The following is a 20,571-nucleotide window of genomic DNA, read 5'->3' as shown; positions in this document are numbered from 1 at the left end:
ATTGTTAAGCCAGCAAGTGCTCAGAAAATGTTATTGTGGCTCACCAGAACAAGTTTCAAAATCACCTCTCTCAAAAAATGTGTTCTTGGTCTCTGATATCATTGGAATACTGGGCAAATTCCCAACTTAATAACACTCTCCCAGCCACCATTATCCTGTATTTAAAGAGAGGGAGGAAGGCAGACAGATGTACAGCTCTAGATTTTTCATAAATGCCTTCTGGGCAAGCAGAATTACCCTCGCACTTGGCTGCAGTGCAGGGGCCATAATATTGCTGCCAGTCCCACATTGCCTATCTTGGTGTAGAAATGCTATCCCAATGACCAATAGGGACAACAAGCTGACCCGGGGTGTATTTAATCGCAGATCTTTCTCGAACAAAATCAGGGAAGCAAGCACCAAAACTCACCTAATTCAGATTCCTATTTGATCAATATTCGACACAATATTTAAAGGAGATAATTTCATTTCATGAACATCATTTGCACCTCCCTGGTTGAGAGATATGGGACATAGCTTTGTCACACACTGCTCGGGAAAATAACTCCTTTAATAGAATGAGAGCAAATTATTTTTTGATGCAATATCATCAACCTAAAATATTTACTGTGTTTCTTTCTCCATAAGATTCTGTCTGACCTGCTGATTTCCAGCATTTTCTGTTCTTATTTCAGATTTCCAAACATCCACTGTGTTTTGCCGACAAAGATTTTTTTCTTTTGTTGGACAGGATTGCGAGGGAAAAGGGCGCGATTCTCCGGAAAGATTTCTGAGTGGGGTAGCGAGCGGGAACTGCCGCGAGCTTCCTGGCTCTGTGCCTGGCGAGGCCGGCAACACAATACAACATTAATTGGTTCACTCAACGAAGCCCGACCCTTCATTCTGCACTTGAAAGCTCGACAGCCGATTTCGCTGGGACCTCCCTCGCCAGGTCCCGTTAACAAGATTGAGCACTACTTAACCAGCACTTGCACAGCCAACCCCACTCAGCTCGCAGCCATTTCACTGAGACGGCTGGCCCCAAGGTTTGGAGATGTCGACCTGGGGAGGCTCCTCGATGCAGTCATGCCAGGAAGGATGTCCTGTTCCCCTGAGGGTCCCGGAGGTTGAGCCACAGGGCAGCCAGTGCCACTTGGAATGAAGTGACAGTGGCCGCGTCACAAGAAGATCAACGACCTACACCGGGCCGCACAGGTAAGTTGACACCACCCTCCCCATTCCCCCCCCCCAACCAAGACCTTTCCGCCCCCATGTGAGCATCCCCCCAACCCTAACCCTCTCTTCACCCCCCTCTCCCTTCAACCTCACAGCCCTTCCTTCACCACCGCTCCCCACCACCATTGTGAACCACGTGTGCGGCTAACGATGCCCTCTCTGTGTCTCCGCAGGAGAAGCTATCTCACTATTACCAACAGAGGGCTCAGAATGGAGGAGGTGTGCCGGACAAAGAATCCTCATGACTTTCAAGTAACGTGCCCTGTAGGTGACTGGGGTGGCCGAGGACAAGGGGTCACCAATGCGGAGGATGGCGCACGTTGCAGAGGTGAGGATCCACCGGGCCCCACCCGGAGGACCTATCAAACGTGAGTTTTTATTGCCATATTGACTGACCCATCCCTCCCATTGACCACATGTCCATTCTCCCGCAGGTCCTCCAGCCGACGGCACCGGCCAATCCGTGGTGGCCCCCTCCCTTGCCTCCCATGTGACACCTCTGAGGATGCCACAATCGACAAGTCGCAGCTGTCATCCCCACCTTCCACTAGTGCAGAGGCACACACCTCGGTCGGCAATGTCAATGGTCAAGCCTCTGGGGCACAATCTGGTAAACACCACACAGTTGCTGATGTACATCAGGTGGAGGCAGGAACCCCCAAGTGAGACAGCAGTTGGAGGTCTGCTGGATCCCTGGACCCAACTGGGTCCTAGCCAGATGCTGAGCCTATGGACCAGGCTATCCCAGAGCTGATGGACGCGTCAGGGAGTGACCGGGACATTCAGAGGGAGATGTCAGTGACACTCCAGCAGATCCAGAGGCAATATGAGGAGTCCCAGAGGCTACGGATGCAGGAGATGGCACTGGCAATGTGTGTCACGGAGGCCAACGCTGCTAGGGTGGCAGCAGTGGAGAGCCTCGTGCACAACGTCAGCAGCATTAATAGAGGTGTCCAAGGCATGGAACAGTCAGTGACGGCCATGGCTTAGGGTCGCAGCAGAATGATGTCCGACTCACTGGCGGAGGTGATCCAGTACCAGGCTGACCTTAATGAGGTTCTGCAAGATGGGAATGGCCAAGGCACTGCAGAGCTTGTCCCAGTCGCAGGTGGGCATTGCCAAGGCGCTACAGATCATTGCCCAAACATTGAGGAGTATCGCCAATGGCATCGGCACCATGGTGCAGGCACGTACCACCGACAAGTGAACCAGGGCCCCAAAGCCCCCAGAGTACGCCCGCCAGAGGCATCGAAGGTCACAGGATGTGGTAAGCAGCTGGCTGCCATCACCCCATATGTGCATCCTGTGGACATACCTAGACGTAGCGCTAGAGCAAGGAAGGCTAAGCATTTCGGGGTTCATAAAGGCCACTGGGGGATGCAGGAAGGGGTGGTTGCTAAGGGGTTGAGGGGTTGAGTGGGTGGAGGGGAGAGTGGGGCGGCACCATCAGGAGAGTGGGGCATTGTTGGACACCTGTGAAACATTAAAAACTCTCCACCACAACCAGTATGACGCCTCTGACATTTGCTTCCACAATTCAGGTCGACCTCCGAACCCTTGGCCCATCTTTCCAAGCATGCACCCACTACCGCCCCACCCCCTCTGCGCACACCGCATGCAGGTGATGGGTGTGAGCGAGCACCCAGCACACAGGCAAGGATCAGACTACGGCATAGATTGAGGAGCACTGGCGCTCAGCTCTCTGCGGTTTATCAACACACCCATGCCATTGGCAATGATCCGCTGACAGTGCCGGAACAGTTCCCGCACCCTGCATTGATGTAACACAGCCCCTGGGAGGGTGGGAAATGGGGTGGGGAGGGAGGTGGAGAAGGTAACGGTGACGAGCCAGGCCACGTCTTCTGTGAAGCGAGCAGGTATGAAGGACTCCCTGGCCTTCCGGGCTTGCCAGACCCTCGCCACTACCTCCTGTCCCTGCTGGTCCGGTGCCTCCTCATCATCCTTCTTCTCCTCCTCCTCGGAGGTGGTCAAATGTTCCTTATTTCCCCACCCCCAGAATGTTGCCCTGTTGCTGTGCCAGATTGTGGATGACGCGGGTGATCCGGTGGGGGTATACTGCAGGGCACCACCGGATCGGTCGAGCATCTTCAGCAGTCCGAAGCACCGCTCAATGACAGCCCAGGTGGCCACATGGGACTTGTATTGGGTCTCCGCTAGCCAGGCCCTCAGTGGGTTCGCCTTATCCCCAAGAACCAGCTGGCAGTCCTGGAGTGGTCCTCAAAGAGGCTGGAGATGTCTGACTGCCCCAGGGTGTAGCTGTCCTGCACACTCCCTGTGAAGCATGCACATACGTGCATGATCTGCATGTGGTTGTCACACACAAGCTGTGTGTTCAGAGAGTGAACCCTTCCTGTTAATGTAGGGCACTCCCAGCTGGTCTGGTGCATGCAAGGTGCCATGCGTGCCGCCTCTCAGCCCAGAACATGGGCATCCCGCTGATGACAGAGAATCCTGCTGCCCGGGCATCTTGCCCATGCCAAATTCGATATAGTTTTCCGCCCGAGCAAACAGGGCACCATGATCTGTCGGATGTACCTGTGGGCTGTGGCCTGCAAATTGCCACATAGGTCCCCGCTCGAGCCCTGGAATCATCCCGAGGCGTAGAAAGTCAGGGCTGCGGTGATTTTGAAGGGCACCGAGAGTGGGTGACCTCCTCCTCCATGTGGTGCCAGGCCTGCGAGGACATTGCACAGGTACTGCATCGTCTCCTTGTTGAGGTGGAGCCTCCTGCAGCACACGCTGTCCATCATCTGTTCGAACGGGAAGCGACACCTGTACACCCTGGGCCGCCGCGGGCCTTCCTCTCTGGGTCTCACCCTGGCCAGATGTGCGGCCGGGGTCCAGCACATGGGCCGCCACCTCGAGCCTCTGCAGGCGCTGCTGCCGCTATCATCGAGGTGTTACAGCTGTCATCCCCACCATCCACCAATGCAAAGACACACAAATTGGTGGTCAACACTGGAGGACAGGCTTCTGGGGGCGAAATCTAATGAGCACCGCACAGTTGCTGACGCACATCAGGTGGAGGAAGGAACATCCAAGGGAGTCAGCAGACTCAGCTGAGTCACAGTCAGATGCTGAGCCTCTTTAGTGTATCTTGGGGCTGACAATAGGGCACAGCCATGAGATACAGGAGGGGGTGTCAGTGACTCTCTGGCGACTGCATTGCCGCAGATTGTCCCAGACGTAAGTGAACATTGCCGAGGTGCTTCCGAGCATGTCCCAGTCACTGAGGGACATGTTCCAGACGTAGATGGTCACTGGCGGGGCACTGCAGCGCATGGCCCAGTTACTGAGAACCATGACTGAGGGAATCAACACCATGGTGCAGACAATCGGAAGCCGCCAGGGCTGGCAAAGACAGATGACTCGGAGGCCTCTGGAGCTCACTCCAACTGCAAATCCGTCCCATGGAGATCCCCAGAACCGGGGAGGAGGAAGTGCTTGAGGCCAACCTGGTGCCTGCCAGCAGAAAGACGACGGTGGTCTCCACCTCACCTGAATCCTCTCCCTCCTGTCATTGGCGCATCTCAAGGTCAGAGGGCAGAAATGGGTTGCACAACGATGCCTGTGATACTGGTAAGTTGGCCAGGGTCACCTGGCTCCAGGCCATCCAGAGCACGTCTGCCAAGGGCATCAAAAGCCACCAGGTAACATAAAGCAGCAGGCTGCCTCCACCTCCGATGTGCATCCTCGGGACACACCTAGACATAGTAGTAGAGCACATAGTAGTAGAGCATGAACAATCAAGAAGATTGAGGATAATTGAGTGGGCACTGGGAAGGTGGGGGGCACTATCCATAGCTAGAGACAATGGAAATTTCAAAGGTTCACCACTAAATCTGATACATGTACAGCTTCTGCCACATAATTCTCCACAGCGGCCTAACTGTGCCGCCACCCCATTACCCTCTGCTCCCCCCACTCCTCCGGCACAGTGGTCCAAAATCTAACATCCCAACGCCAACCCCATTCAGAGGATGGGAGTGAGCGTGCTGTCAGTAGAAAGACAGGAGTCAGGCTTTGGCATAACTGAGGAGCATCAAAGCTTACCTCACAGCGAGTGGTCATCATTCTCCTGCCTTGTATCTTGACCCGCTGACAGTGCACACAGGCCCATCACCCTGGAGTGATATTGTATAGCCCTTTGGAAGATGAAACAGTGCAGTTGGAAAAGGGGTGTGCGAGGATAGGATGGGGACAGTAAATGGGGGTAGGGGGTGAGTTGATGGAAAAATCCTCATCCTATGATATGTGGGTGAGGTTGAGAGCCCGCATGGTCTCCCGAGCCTCTCTGGTCCTCCAGGTCCTCGCTGCTACCTGTCCTCCATTCTCCGGCAGTACTCGCGGGCCCTCCCCGGGCTCATCCTCCTGCCCCTCCTGGTCCAGCCCATCCTCAGACAAGGCCGCATGTCCCGCCTTCTCCTCCACCTCCAGCATGTTGCCCTACTGCTATGCCAGCTTCTGGACGGCACAGCAAACCACAACAAAGGGGTGGGCTTCTGGGGGTGTACTGCAGTGCACCACCAGAGAGACCCAGGCATCAGAACCACATTTTCAGCAGTCCGATGTACCATTCAATTACAGCATGGGTGACAGCATGGGCCTCGTCACCAGCCAGGATCTCAGCAGATACCCTTTATCCCCCAAGAGCCAACCTGTCATCCTGTGGTGGTCCTTGAAGACGCCAGGGATCTCCGAGTGTCCCAGGAAGTAGTTGTGACATACACTCACTGGGAAGTGTACACACATATGCATGAGGGAGGCACGGTAGCACAGTGGTTAGCACAGCTGCTTCACAGCTTCAGGGTCCCAGGTTCGACTCTTGGCTTGGGTTACTGTCTGTATGGAGTCTGCACATTCTCCCCGTGTCTGCGTGGGTTTCCTCCAGGTGCTCTGGTTTCCTCCCAGAGTACAAAGATGTGCAGGTTAGGTGGATTAAAGAACAAAGAACAAAGAAAAGTACAGCACAGGAACAGGCCCTTCGGCCCTCCAAGCCTGCACCGACCACGCTGCCCGTCGAAATAAAATCTTCTAAACTTCCGGGGTCTGCATCCCTCTATTCCCATCCTATTCATGTATTTGTCAAGGTGTCCCTTAAACGTCACTATCGTCCCTGCTTCCACCACCTCCTCCAGCAACGCGTTCCAGGCACCCACCACCTTCTGTGTACAAAACTTGCCTCGTACATCTCCTCTAAACCTTGCCCCTCGCACCTTAAACCTATGCCCCCTAGTAATTGACCCCTTTACGCTGGGGAAAAGCCTCTGACTATCCACTCTATCTATGCCCCTCATAATTTTGTAGACCTCTATCAGGTCGCCCCTCAACCTCCGTCGTTCCAGTGAGAACAAACCGAGTTTATTCAACCTCTAGCTAATGCCCTCCATACCAGGCAACATCCTGGTAAATCTCTTCTGCACCCTCTCTAAAGCCTCCACATCCTTCTGGCAGTGTGGCGACCAGAATTGAATACTAAACTCCAAGTGTGGCCCAACTAAGGTTCTATACAGCTGCAAAATGACTTGCCAATTTTTATACTCAATGCCCCGGCCAATGAAGGCAAGCATGCCGTATGCCTTCTTGACTACCTTCTCCACCTGTGTTGCCCCTTTCAGTGACCTGTGGACCTGTACACCTAGATCTCTCTGAATGCCAATACTCTTGAGGGTTCTATATTCACTGTATATTCCCTACCTGTATTAGACCATGCTAAATTGCCCTTAGTGTACAAAAAGGTTGGGTGGGGTTGCTGGGTTATGGGGATGGTGTGGAGGTGTGGCCCGAAATGATCTGGAGGTGGTAGTCACACACGGGGTTCTACATTCAGGGAGTGGAACCCATTCCTGTTAATGAAGGGCCAGCGCACTCAAGGTGACATGCGTGCCATCAATTGCTCTCTAGACTTGGGACATCTCGGCGATGACAGAGAATCCTGCAACCCGGGCATCTTGGTGAGCTTGATTCAGCTCAAAGTTGACAAAGTCTGCTGCCCGGACATACAGGGACTATAGATTGAGAGAAGCCAAACATGTTCTCGCTTGAGCCCTGGAATAATCTGGTGGTATAAGGGTTAGACCATAAGACATAGGAGCAGAATTAGGTTACTCGGCCCATCAACTCTGCTCTGCCATTCAATCATGGCTGATATTTTCTCACCCCATTCTCCTGCCTTCTCCCCATAACCCCTGATCCCCTTATTAATCAAGAACCTATCTATCTCTGTCTTAAAGACACTCAGTGATTTGGCCTCCACAGCCTTCTGTGGCAAAGAGTTCCACAGATTCGCCACCCTCTGGCTGAAGAAATTCCTCCTCATCTCTGTTTTGAAAGATCGTCCCTTTAGTCTGAGATGGTGCCCTCTGGTTCTAGGTTCCTACAAGTGGAAACATCCTCTCCATGTCCCCTCTATCCAGGCCTCGCGCTATCCTGTAAGTTTCAATAAGATCCCCTCTCATCCTTCTAAACTCCAACTAGTACTTCGGATTTCCTAAGCCTTTTCCCATTTAGAAACTAGCCTGTGCCTCCATTCCTCCTTCCAAAGTGCATAATCTCACACTTTTCCACATTGTATCCCATCTGCCACTTCTTTGCCCACTCTCCTAGCCTGTCCAAATCCTTCTGCGTCCCTCCCTGCTTCCTCAATACTACCTGTTCCTCTACATATCTTTGTATCATCTGCATACTTAGCAACAGTGCCTACAGTTCCTTCTTTCAAATCATTAATATATATTGTTCAGGGGTGTGGTGACATTCACGGCCACCGGGATCAGGCACCCCCCTCTTCCATGGGGTGCAAGTCCGTGAGGACATGGCACTGGTGCACACTGTCTCTTTGTTGCGATGGAGCCTCTTGCAGCACATGTTGTCCATCATCTCCTTGAACAACCAACGACACCCGTACACCTTGGGCCATCACCGCCCTCTGGGTCCCTCCTCAAACTGATGGGCAGCTGGGTCTGCAGGGTGTGGTGACCTCCAGCACATGGGGTGCCACCTCCAGTCTGCATCGAGACTGCTGCTTTGTCCAGTGTCTGGCGCCTGGGCAGTCACCAGCACCGGAAGGGCAGCCGCTGCATGGTCGACAACATCATCCATTGTGATATGTGTAAGGAATTGGAGGAGGGAGACTGGCAATCAGTTAGGGCTTCCACCCCGGGACCCTCAAATCCTCCCCTACCCTTATGTGTCGCACCTTCTCTCAGAGTGCCATCCATCGAGCCAGTTATGCTGGAAAACCTCGCTCTGCACACTCATCCCCGGCCACAGCAGGAGCCCCCAGACCCAGACCCCTGCTGGAAACATGAGGGGGTACGTGCTCATGTGCCCTCCCCTGATCCACACACTCACCGTTTGGTCATGGGGACTTTCCCAGTGCTGAGTATCTGATTGTTAGATGCTGCCTCTGTGGTGCTGATGACTGCAGGGTTCAGGCAAAGTGTCCAAGCCTCACAATTTGATTGGAATGCTAGTAAAGCACTCGTCTGAAACATGACACATGTACCCACGTGAATGCACTTGGGAGTTGTGATGTGCTTACATAACTAACAATGCCAGTTCCTCATCAGCAATAGCCTTCAGCTGTGAATCTGGGGGCTGCTCACAGTCAGAAGGATTTAAAGTGACCTGCAGCATACAACCAAGAGCAGGGTTCTGCCCTGGGAGTGTTTGGTGGGACAGACAGGCAACAGCTGTAGTTGCCCGTTATGGGTGCACACAACGTTGGAGGATAGCTTCTAACTGATGCTAAGCCCCTCCCTCTGCCTCACTAGCCCAGAGATGACCCCGAGCTATGCTACCCAGCCCCCCTGACCAGGCCCATACACCTGGGGAGGGGGGGGGGGGGGGGGGGGGGTCTCCCAACCACCCGTCCTGTGCACTGAAACAGAATGTCTAGTGCCCTTGGACTGCATGTTGGAGAATGCAAATGACTACTCACCTCCTGAGTCTCCCTCAGCAGCCATTGTGCCAACTTCACATTTTTAAAAAGGAATGTTAAACGACACCCAAGTGATCTCTCACTGGAGAGCCAGTTAGGTCCTGGGAGGCCGTTACATTGGACTTCTATCTCGCTGATGATATGGTGATTGGTGCTTGTTGGGGTCAATGATCTTCTCATCATATTTGGGCAAAATCCGGAACAAACCACTGGCAGTGGGCCGGTAAAATAACAAACTGATTTGCTCCTGGCACAGATCTCAATTTGGCCTCGCCCGCTGTTTATCTGGCACGCCCAGATCTGCGCCGGCGCAATGCGCTGGCTAAACTGGGCCCTATATGTAATGAACATAATGATATCTACTGCAAGTTTCATAATTTCTATCTGTCAAGCTGTCACAAACTGTCTCTTCAAAGTGGCAGTGTTTACATGACTGGGTTATTGAACCTGCTATTTACAATGGTGATCTCCTGTTGACGCCAAGTTTTATACATCTCTCAGATCAGTGGCAAAGGGGGGGTGGGATGTGGGGATGTGTTGGAATTTTTCCTATTGCCAGGGAGGTTGTGGAATACATTAACGGCGTTCAAAAGGCATCTTGACAAATACATGGATAGGATGGGATACAGCACAAGGAAGTGCTGAGGGTGTTGGCCAAGGTTGGTATCATGACCGGTACAGGCTTGGAGGGCCAAAGGGCCTGTTCCTGTGCTGTATTGTTCTTTGTTAATACCATTGAAGAATGCTCCACACTGGACAACCTTCTTTTTCTGACCGAGGTGGCATCTTCCAAAGGCGAATGTTGGCCTGTAACCCAATTGGATGGTATATTGACTAACTGTGTTTTACTTTCAGGCAGGTACAGATACATTTTAACATTTGCATTCCTGCTTCAAGCTTCTACAGCCAATGATGGTCAAGGATGCAAATAAATATTCCAATATATCTGAAAAACAGTCACTATTCAGGAATAATTAAGCGTTCAGGAATCGATTTGAAAAGAAAATCAAATTGCAGCATTAATTGCATAATTCAATGCATCCTTCAATCCTGAATGACTGCTTTCATAAAATGTTTGAAATACCTGCTATATAAAAGTAAGGGTAATATTTTATTACAAGTAGCAGTCTCAGGGCAGATGGCAGAGCAGAGTAACACTGCAGGCCCCATGTTACTCTCTAACTTGCATGTTTACAGCTCCACTCCTGCATCAGGGAAATTTTAACGTTACTGGAGTGCTTGCAGCTGTGACAGACTCTCTCCATGACGGCTTGTAATTGTGGGATTTCCCTTTAAATCCAAAGTGAAAAGTAGGGAGATTTCTGAAAGGGGGTGTAATTGAAATTCCTGGCTATGAGGCTCTTAGACCTCTCAGAAGTTACACACTAGCTGAAGTTGCTGTGGGGATGAAATCTAAATTAAAAGCTAATTACGTGATGTGTTTCAGTTTGTTGTTCTGCAGCAGGACACAGTTATAGAACTGAGAATTCTTGTGGAGAGAAGCAAGCAAAGCTCTCCACAAAAATGTCAAGTCTTTGTTTGGTGGTGTGAAGAAAATAGAACATGAGAAGCTCTTGGTGAGGTAACATATGAGTGAGCTGAAAAGGACTGAATCCTAAAAGTGGTGTGAATAGCTCAGGCATGCTGAGTATTTATATCAGGGGGGCCGGACCATAACCGGGTGTCGTTGGGTGGCTGGTTGTAAAGGAACTTTGGATAGCTGGTCCATTTGGACTGATGCAACCCGAGTGAGAGAAGAGTTGAGAGCCTCGTTGCTGTTAACCCAATCCGGGGACCTTGGATGGAATCATAGAGTCCCAACAGTGCAAAAGGAGACCATTTGGCCCTTGGAAAGAGCACCCTACTTAAGCCCACACTTCCACCCTATCCCCGTAACCCAGTAACAGTGCCTAACCTTTTGGACACAGTGGCAGTTTAGCATAGCCAATCCACCTAACCTGCACATCTTTGGACTGTGGGAGGAAACCAGAGCACCCGGAGGAAACCCACACAGACACTGGGAGAAAGTGCAAACTCCACACAGTCACCCGAGGCTGGAATTGAACCCAGGTCCCTGGATCTGTGAGGCAGCAGTGCTAACCACTGTGCCACCATGGAGGAGATAGATATATTTTTAATTAGTAACGGGTTGAAGGGTTATTAAAAATGGGCAGGAAAGTTGAGCTGAGGCCGAGATGAGATGAGCCATGATTGTATTGATTGGCGGAGCAGACTCGAGGGGCTGAATTGCCTCCTCCTGCTCCGATTTCTTATGTTCTTAATACGGCTATCCGTAAAAGTGACAGGGGAGTAAACCTATTGAGTGGGGTTAGTGAGATATCCTGCAGAGGCCAAGTTAAAAAATTCTGAAACTGCACATGGTGTCACATTTGTGTGGGGTGTGATGTAAGTACTTGTAATTTTGTGGTGGATATCTTTGTGGTGTCAATCATTTAAAGTGAAATTAATCTTTGAGTGAAATACCATTTGTATGAGAATGCATGCTTGATGTTGAACTTGGGATTGACTGTTACAATAAAAGTTTTAAAAGATTAAATCTTGGTCATTGATTCCTTGAGGAGTTGTTTGGGGGGCTCTTTTCTTTTCAAGTTTTTGGTGTTTATGTGGATCATAACGCAGCAACCTTGCCCTCTGCTCTAACATTAAAAATATCAAAATGACAATTAAAAGGTTCCTAGCTTGTCCATAGTTTGTGTCTGGTTCCAACTGGTGTGAAGCTGCGATAATGGAAATATGATAGGAGCTCTCACACCTCTTGCCTTTTGTAAGGATGCAGGGCAGGGTTGAGGCATTCAAAGGGATTTTGACTGCTATTTGAAAAGGAAGAACATGCAGGGTTATGGGGAGAAGGCAGGGGAATGGCACTCAAGGGAATTGTTCATTCAGAGAGCTAGTACAGACACAATCAGCAGAATGGCCTCCTTCTGCAGTGCAGCAATTCTGTGATTGTCAACCCAACATTTGCATTGATGAGTATTATAAATAGTACAGCATCAACATTCATACCAGCACACAAAACAGAAGGTGAAGAGTAATTTCCAGTGATTTGCTACTAAGAGAAGTAAAATGTTTAGAAGTGAGTTTAAGACATTAATGAAATGCCAAGTTTCTGCTGATATGCATGAACAGCTTTGAGCGTTCCTCTTGACCTTTGGAGATGGTGAGTAGAAAGCTTCATTACTTTAATGCCTTTAAGTAATTGCTGGCTATCTATTACTCCGGTATTATCAACAGTCACTTTCTGAGACTATAGGCAGCCATGGAGTGAGTAGTCACACATTTGGTGACTCCTTTTCGAGTGGATTTTTTCCGTTCTTCCCCAGCTGAATTGTGTGGTGTTGGATGGCAAAAGGTTCATGAGTGCCGGGGGAATGTGACACTCCTCTGGTGGGACTGGTTTATGGCATCGGGCGAGAAGTGCAATGAGAAAGAGACAGCAGTTTGAGCAAGAGGGTATTTGTAATGCGAAACAGGAGAAGATGACGGAGAGTAGGGGCAGTGCTGCCTGCCCAGTGGTCTACGGAACAGCTGGTGGAATTCCTCAACAGCACGTTCCAGCAGCAGGAGGCCTTAGAGGACCTGGGTGCGGTGATGGAGCTGCTTTGGGCGGTGATTGAGCACTTGGAGCAGAGGCAGGAGACGCAGGGCCTGATGATCCAAAAGGTGGAGGAGACAATGGGGGAGCACGAGGATCAGTTGTCCTCAATGGAGGCGGAGATGGGTATGGTGACGAGCAGTCAGAAAAAGCGGAGGGAGAAGCTAGAGGATCTCGAGAACCGCTCTTCGGATCGTGGCGATGCCTGAAGACATTGAAGGTGGGGAAGCTGCCAAGTATGTGGCGAACATGCTGGAGAAACTGATGGGGGCGGGGGACTTTGACCATCCTCCTGAGGTGGATGAAACCCACAGGGTGCTGAGGAGGAGGCCACAGGTGGGGGAGCCAAGAGGGCAATGGTGGCGAGACTGCATCGTTTTCTTGACAAGGAGAAGATTTAGAGGTGGGCGAGGCAGACTACGAAGTGGATTTGGGACGAGAATGAGCTGTGTATCTATCAGGGCCTAGGTGCGGAGTTGGTCAAGGGGAGGGCTGGGTACAATCAGATCAAGGCTGCCCTCTACAAGAAGTGGGTGAAGTTTGGGATTCTGTACCCTGCGTGTCTGTGGGTTACGCACCAGAAGCAAGAGTTTTATTTTGACTCAAACGGAGGATGTGAAGGGCTTTGAGAGATGATGGATTGGGAGGAGTATGTGGACGTTGAACTTTGGAGTGGTGTTTTGTATAAAATGTGGGCACGCAAGGTGGGTGAATTGGCGAAGGTTACTGTTGTAGACGGATGCAAAGATCTACGAGAGGCCAGGCTGACAGCGTACAACTCACTTTATTCCACACAAGTCATAATAATCATTCCTCTCCACTCCCCGCAGGGATTTCCTTCCCCCAACTGCTTCCAGGTTGGGGTTCATATTCTGTGGGAAGCTTCTCCAATTGGGATGGTGACGAGCAGTCATAAAAGGCTGAGGGAGAAGCTGGAGGATCTCGAGAACCGCCCCCATGTCACCTGAGTAGCTCATACACTGAGGTGTAGGAAGAGAATCGGATGCTATATAAGCTCTATCCGTGTCAGGGGTTGTAACACCCTTGTGGGTTGAGTTCCTGGGCTGGTACAGCCAGTCTACGAGGTGGGGGACTGGCTTAACACAGTGGGCTAAACAGCTGGCTTGTAAAGCAGAACAATGCCAGCAGCGTGGGTTCAATTCCCATACTGGTCCACCTGAACAGGCGCCGAAATGTGGTGATGAGAGGCTTTTCACAGTAACGTCATTGAAGCCTATTTATGACAATAAACAATTATTATTATGTAGCGCACCGGGGACTGCCGCTTCCGCGATGAACGTCGTAGCTGGCCTGGCCCAGCCAGTAAGGCTACTGGTAAATCTGTGCCAGCGTATCATCGGCGGGCAGTCCAATGTCATGTCGGAATCCATCTCGCTGTCTATGTCATGTTGGCCCGGTCCACGGACGCCACAGATCCCCCTGAGGTTCAATAGGAGACAGAACGGGTGGGTGGGACCCTGATTCCCCTCTGGTCTCATTGATTCCCCTCTGGTCTCATGGTGCCTCCTTGGCCGTATGGGGGAACGGAGTTCGGGTACTGCGTGTGGCCTCTGGGCCACGTTCCAGTGGTTCCTGGTTCCTGATGGCGGTGTGCCTCTGCACCCTGTATCTGGATTGCATTGGAGACTGGCCCTGTCGCGTGGAGGATTACCCCAGGGATCCATGTGGCTCTGGTCTCGAAATTCCTCACATAAACGGCGCCACCTATTGTGAAGGTGCGCGCTCGTGGGCGGGGGTGAGAGTCCGTCTCTGAGCGGTCCTGCTGCTGCTGTACCCCTGGCCCGACGTAGGGAGGACAAGACTGAGTCGGAGCCAGCGCCTCATGAGTAACTCTGCCAGTGCGATGCCGGTTGTGGCGTGAAGCGTTGTACGATAACTGAAAAGAAACCATGCCAACCGCGTTTCCCATGAACCTGAGGTCACCTTTCTCATGGCCCGCTTGAAAATTTGTACCATTCGTTTGGCTAGCCGTTGGAGGCCGTGTGGAATGGGGTCGACGCATGTGCTTGATGCCATTTGTGGCCATGAACACCTGGCTTGTGATTGCCACCACATTGTCGGAAACAGTCTGCAAGTGCCAAAAACAGCCCTCAGTCTGCCTGTAGTTGCGCGTATGGTCGCCGTGGGGATCCAGTGTACTTCAAGCCACTTTGAGTGGGCGTCCACTAATGTAAGGAATGTGGCCTCCTGAAACGGGCCAGCAAAGTCGATGTGTACACGGAACCAAGGCCTCCCGGGAAACTCCCATGAGTGCATCGGGGCCACCTTAGGGGCCTTCTGGTGTTCCTGGCATGTCCAGTCCGGCCATCAAACATAGCTACGCAGCAACATTTTCATCTTGGCAACCCTGGGGTGCCCGTTATGGAAGTTTTTCAGCAAGGGTGCGCGCCCCGTTTGGGTACAACCACCCAAGTACCCCTCAGGAGGACACCGGCTTCGGCGCTCATTTCGCGGAGCTTGGCGGTGTAGGCCCTCAACCCGTCTGGTATCTCCCAATGCCGGGCCCCATATTAAAACATTTATTGGATCCTCGACAACTTGGACTTGGTCTGGATTAATTCTCGGATATGAGCTGCTCATACTGGCAAAGTGTCCATGAAATGGAGAGCGGCTATCATCTCCGTGGCTGCGGCGGGAGCTGGCGGCTTTGTATGTAGGGGCAGGTGGCTCAACGCGTCCGCGTGTGGGATTCTAGAGCCCGGGAGATGCTCCAAAGTGAACTCGGAGGCCGACAGAAGCAGGGTCCACCACTGAACTGAAGCAGATGATATTGATGGAATAACCCGATCCTCCTTAAATAACCCCAGCAGGGGCTTGTGGTCGGTATATATCGTGAACGTCCACCCATAGGGATGAGGGCCTGGTGAATAGCCCGCACCTTTTCTCCCCCCCTGGATGAAGGCCTCTGTTATCGACCCAATAGCCGAAATACATGACCTCTGGGCGTGGAAAATGCACTTCTCCCTCCAGAGGCAGACCACGGCCTGAGCAAACCGCTCGAAGACCTCGGTTCGGTTCTCCAAGTATTCCTGATGTGAGGTCCTGGTGATAAGAACAGCGTCCAGGTAGATGGCCACCCTTGGCAACCCTCCCAAGCCGAGGAGACTCCGAACAGCATTAACGCGGTATATTTGCACAATCCCCGATGGGTATTGATTGTCACATATTTACAGGAACGTAGCTCGAGCACCAGCTGCAAGTATGCGTGGGACATGCCCAGCTTTGTGAACGTTTTTCCTCTGCTGAGCTGGGCGTAGAGATCCTCGGTCCGTGGGACCGGGTAACAGTCAAGGCAGAATACCCCGTTTATGGTCATTTTATAGTCCCCACAGAGCCCCACTGGCCCGTCCGGCCTTAACACGGGACTACAGACGTGGCCCAATCAGAGAACGTGAATGATTGGCAGTTGCTCCAAATCGTTCAATTCCCAGTCTACCATTTAAAAAAAAATAATTTTAATTCAATTTTCACATTTTCACAAAAAAGAAAACAATAACAGAAAATTCTAAGAACAAAAAAAAAGAACCCCCCCCGCCGTAAATACAAAAGAGAAACAATAAATTAACGCCCGTTATTGGCAAAAAACAGATATTCAACCCAAAACAAAAACAAAGAGACCACCCCCCCATCCCCGGGTTGCTGCTGCTGCTGACCTTTTGTTTCTACCGTTGTGCCAGGAGATCTAGGAATGGTTGCCATCTCCTGAAAAACCCCTGCACTGACCCCCTTAGGGCAAATTTCACCCTCTCCAATTTAATAAACCCCGCCATATCGTTGACCCAGGCCTCCACGCTTGGGGGCCTCGCATCGTTCCACTGAAGAAGAATCCTCCGCCGGGCTACTAGGGAAGCAAAGGCCAGAACACCGGCCTCTTTCGCCTCCTGCACTCCCGGCTCCACTGCAATCCCAAATATTGCGAGTCCCCAGCCTGGATTGACCTTGGATCCTACCACCCTCGATACCGTCCTTGCGACACCCTTCCAAAATTTCCCCAGCGCTGGGCATGCCCAGAACATATGGACATAGTTTGCTGGGCTCCCTGAGCACCTAATACACGTGTCCTCGGTCCCAAAAAACCGTCTCATCCTTGTCCCGGTCATATGAGCCCTTTGCAGTACCTTAAACTGTATGAGGCGAAGCCTACCTTAAACTGTATGAGGCTAAACCTACCTTAAACTGTATGAGGCTAAGCCTAATTCCCAGTCTACCTTGGCACGAAGTGCATACGGCACAGCGCGGGCGCGGAAATATCGGGGATGGGCGTTTTCCTCCATTGCTCCCTTAATTGGCCCGAGGCCTTCGGCAAAAACTGAAGGGGACTTAGACAGCACTCCAGCCAGACCATGGAGGTACATCTGGCACACTCGCTGCCAATCCGAATGTCGGTGATGCAGCCAATCGCGCCTCAATAGGCTGAGCCTGTTAATGTAGACTACCACCAATGTTAGGCATGCAGACTAGTATATGTATGCCACGGGCATGTGGAAAGTGCCCTCTATTTCCCAGGGCTCACTGGTATTCGTGGCCAATCGGGCCTCCGTGTCGCAAAGCTCTGGGGCTGAAGACCTGGCCGGATGGCAGTAAACGTGCGAAGATTGATGGCCAAAACTGCTCCTGTGCCCTGTTTCATCATGGTGGGGTGACCGTTTAGCAGCAGTATCACCCGGACAGCTGTCGGCCTGTCTGGGTAAGTCAAGTTCCTGATTAGTGCATAAGTTGGTCCGCCAACAGAGGTCAGTAAGGTGACGGCCTGTCGCTCGTCACTTGTGATGGGGCTTGTGAGGAAAAAAGTTGAAGGGCGGGATTCTCTGACATCCCGCCGGGTTGGAGAATCGCCGGGGGGCCGACGTGAATCCCGCTCTCGCCGGCTGCCGAATTCTCCGGTGCTGGAGATTTGGCGGGGATGGGAATCACGTCGGCGGCAGCTCGCAGCGGCCCACCCCGGCGATTCTCCGGCCCGCGATGGACCGAAGTCCTGTCCATTCTATGCAGATCCCGCCGGCGTAAATTAGAGTAGGTCCCTTACTGACGGGTCCTGGCGGCGCGGGCGGGCTCCGGGTTCCTCGGTGGGCTTTGGGCGATCTGGCCCCGGGGGGAGCCCCCACGGGCGGGCCTGTGCCGTTAGGCACTCTATTCCTCCGCACCAGCCATGTAAGCCTCCGCAATGGCCGGCTCGAAGGTGAACCCCCCCCCTGCGCATGTGCGGGGAAGACGTCAGCAGCCGCTGATGCTCCCGCGCATGCGCGGACCCACTCCTGGTTGGGCCGAAGGACTCTTCCAGCCCGTGCGGACGATCAAAAGACTTCGGGCGGGATTCTCCGGGAATTGGCGGGGCGGGCAGAAACGGTGCAGTGGAGTGGCGTGAACCACTCCGGCGTTGGTCCGCCCCAATGGTGCGGGATTCCCCGCACCTTCAGTGGTTTGCGCCCCGCCGGCTGGCAGGGAAGGCCTTTGGCCCATTGCCGGGCTGAAAGCGGAGGAAAACGGACTCGCTTTTGCAGTTTTGGACTGGATGGTGTCCGGAGACCAGGGATGGAATTCTCTGATAATGGGGCTATGTCCCCACACCCATGAGAAAACAGGCATGAATCACTCTGAACTTTTTTCCAGAAAGCCCAGAGTGTTTCTCCATTTTGAAGGGGGCTTGCAGGGCCCCGGAGTAGTCCACGCAGCTCTGGCTGCCGATACGGGGCTCTGCACATCCAGCCGCAGGTCTGCGCAACATGGTGGATCCACAACAGCGGGCCAGCCCCCACAATATAGACCTCTCCAGATTGCGCGCGACCGCCGATCGGTGGAGAAACACTCCGCTAAACGCGCACAAAATGGGACTCTTTGTTCCTGTTGAATCGGGTCTAACGTTTTGAGATCAATGTGCCTCTTCTTCGGAATTAATAAATTTAATCAGTAAGGGAATGAAAGGTTATGGAGTAAGGCACGAAAGCGGAGTTGAGGATTATTGTATCAGCCATGATCTGATTGAATGGCGGAGCAGGCTCGATGGACCGAATGGCCTACATCTGCTCCTACATCCTTTGGTCTTAACACATACTAATCAGGCAGAACCCAATAATTCAAAGTTACCTTCCAGCTAGTCTTAAACTACGAGGTGAAATACTATTCAACTTTTCCCACAAAAATAAATAAATTCTGAACCATCTGTATATGGTTTCTAAGTTCTGGTAATGGATTCACAACCCAGAGGTCGCAGTCTAAATTTGATCAAAGTGAATTATATAATTCTGGTAATTTATGGTTGGTCCCAGAAAATGACCATAAAAACTGCCAGATTATCATAAACCCAATTGCAACTTGTCACCTCTAATTGATCTGGCCTACAAGTGACTCCAACCCTACATAATGTACTTGCTCTCAGGGCAATTAGAGATGGGCAATAAATATTTTCATTGCCAATATTGCCCATATCCAAGAACGACTAATTAAAAAAAACAGAAGAAACCACCAACCCTGTTAATCATACGTGAAGGCTGTCTCGGAGTTCAAAATTAAACAGTCCATTACAAAAAAAGACACACATTTTAATATTTTACACAGAAAATTAAGCTTGGAGAATTTAATCCTGAGTTACTTTTCAAGTCTTTTAGTAAAAGTGGTCTGGAGAAACAATATTTAGTTAAATCCAGACTTTGAAGTCAAACCAAAACCTTTAGGCATAAACTTCAACCATGGTATTAAAGGAGCCATCCAATGAGTAAATCTTATTATGTTATTGTGAAACGTGTAAGTTTTGAAGTTTTCACTTAATTTAAAACCTCTCTGGGATATTTTTCAGGAGCGAAAGGGCTATATAAACGCAGGTTGTGTCTGTAGTTGTCAGTTGCTTCTAATTCACAGCTTTCCAATCGATTTATTTGCTTTTGATTTGTATGCTCCCTACTTGTTCAGTTATCTTTTATTGCTGTTTCTCTTTGAGGAAAACGACAAAGGGACTCGGGAATCTATGACAAGGGGAAATCCGTTCACCAAGAGAAACTGTCCACCAGATGTAAAATATTATAGATAGAGGTGGAAATAATTCAACAAGATAAAACAAAGAAATCCACCGCGTGCTATAGCACCTGAGAAACAAACAAAACCAGGAAACTGAGCTTGAATCAGTTACTTTACCATAAGATCTGAAGAATGATGGGATGGGAAACGTGCAGAGGAAACGTCACCTCCGCTCTGCTGAAGCAAAGCACCTCCACTCCCAACTAACTGAATGTTCGCTTCTGCCCCAGTGTAATGTTCACCAATTGTTGTTTTTAACTAATGTTCCACATCCAAAAGAGATAATTAAAAGAAGAACTCAGGAACTATCGTGCCTATCCTGGAAAAAAAGCTACACAGTTCGTAACAAAAAGAGAGCACATTTGTTTTACATGTTCATGTTTTACATGAATAAAGTTTCGAGAGATCAATCAGTAACCAGGGGACACAGATTTAAGGTGACTAGCCAAACAACCAGAGGTAAGGTGAGGAAACAACTTTTTTTTACATAGCAGGTGGTTGTGATCTGGAATACACTGCCAGAAAGGGCTGTTGAAACAGATTCAACAGTATTATTCAAAAGCTAACTCGATAACAACTTGAAAGAATACAATGAAGAGCTATTGGAAAAGAGCAGGGAGTGAAATTAATTGGATAGCTAAGAGCCAACACAAATCAATTGGGCTGAATGACCTCTTTCTGCAGCATGTCATTCTATGACTACTTTCTGAGTCTTGCAGAAAGCAAAGAAACCCATTTTGTTACTAGA

At 50.9% G+C, this 20,571-nt stretch overlaps 1 protein-coding gene across 1 annotated transcript in view; it reads right to left on the bottom strand.

Moving 5' to 3' along the window:
- LOC119965026 (ran-binding protein 17-like) overlaps positions 1–20,571 on the bottom strand; it is a 1,262,848-nt gene that overhangs the window by 380,628 nt on the left and 861,649 nt on the right. The gene's annotated exons all lie outside the window — the stretch shown is intronic.

This window comes from Scyliorhinus canicula, chromosome 4 (assembly GCF_902713615.1).
Source record: "Scyliorhinus canicula chromosome 4, sScyCan1.1, whole genome shotgun sequence".
NCBI lineage: Eukaryota > Metazoa > Chordata > Chondrichthyes > Carcharhiniformes > Scyliorhinidae > Scyliorhinus > Scyliorhinus canicula.
This window is presented reverse-complemented; position numbering and strand designations above follow the sequence as displayed.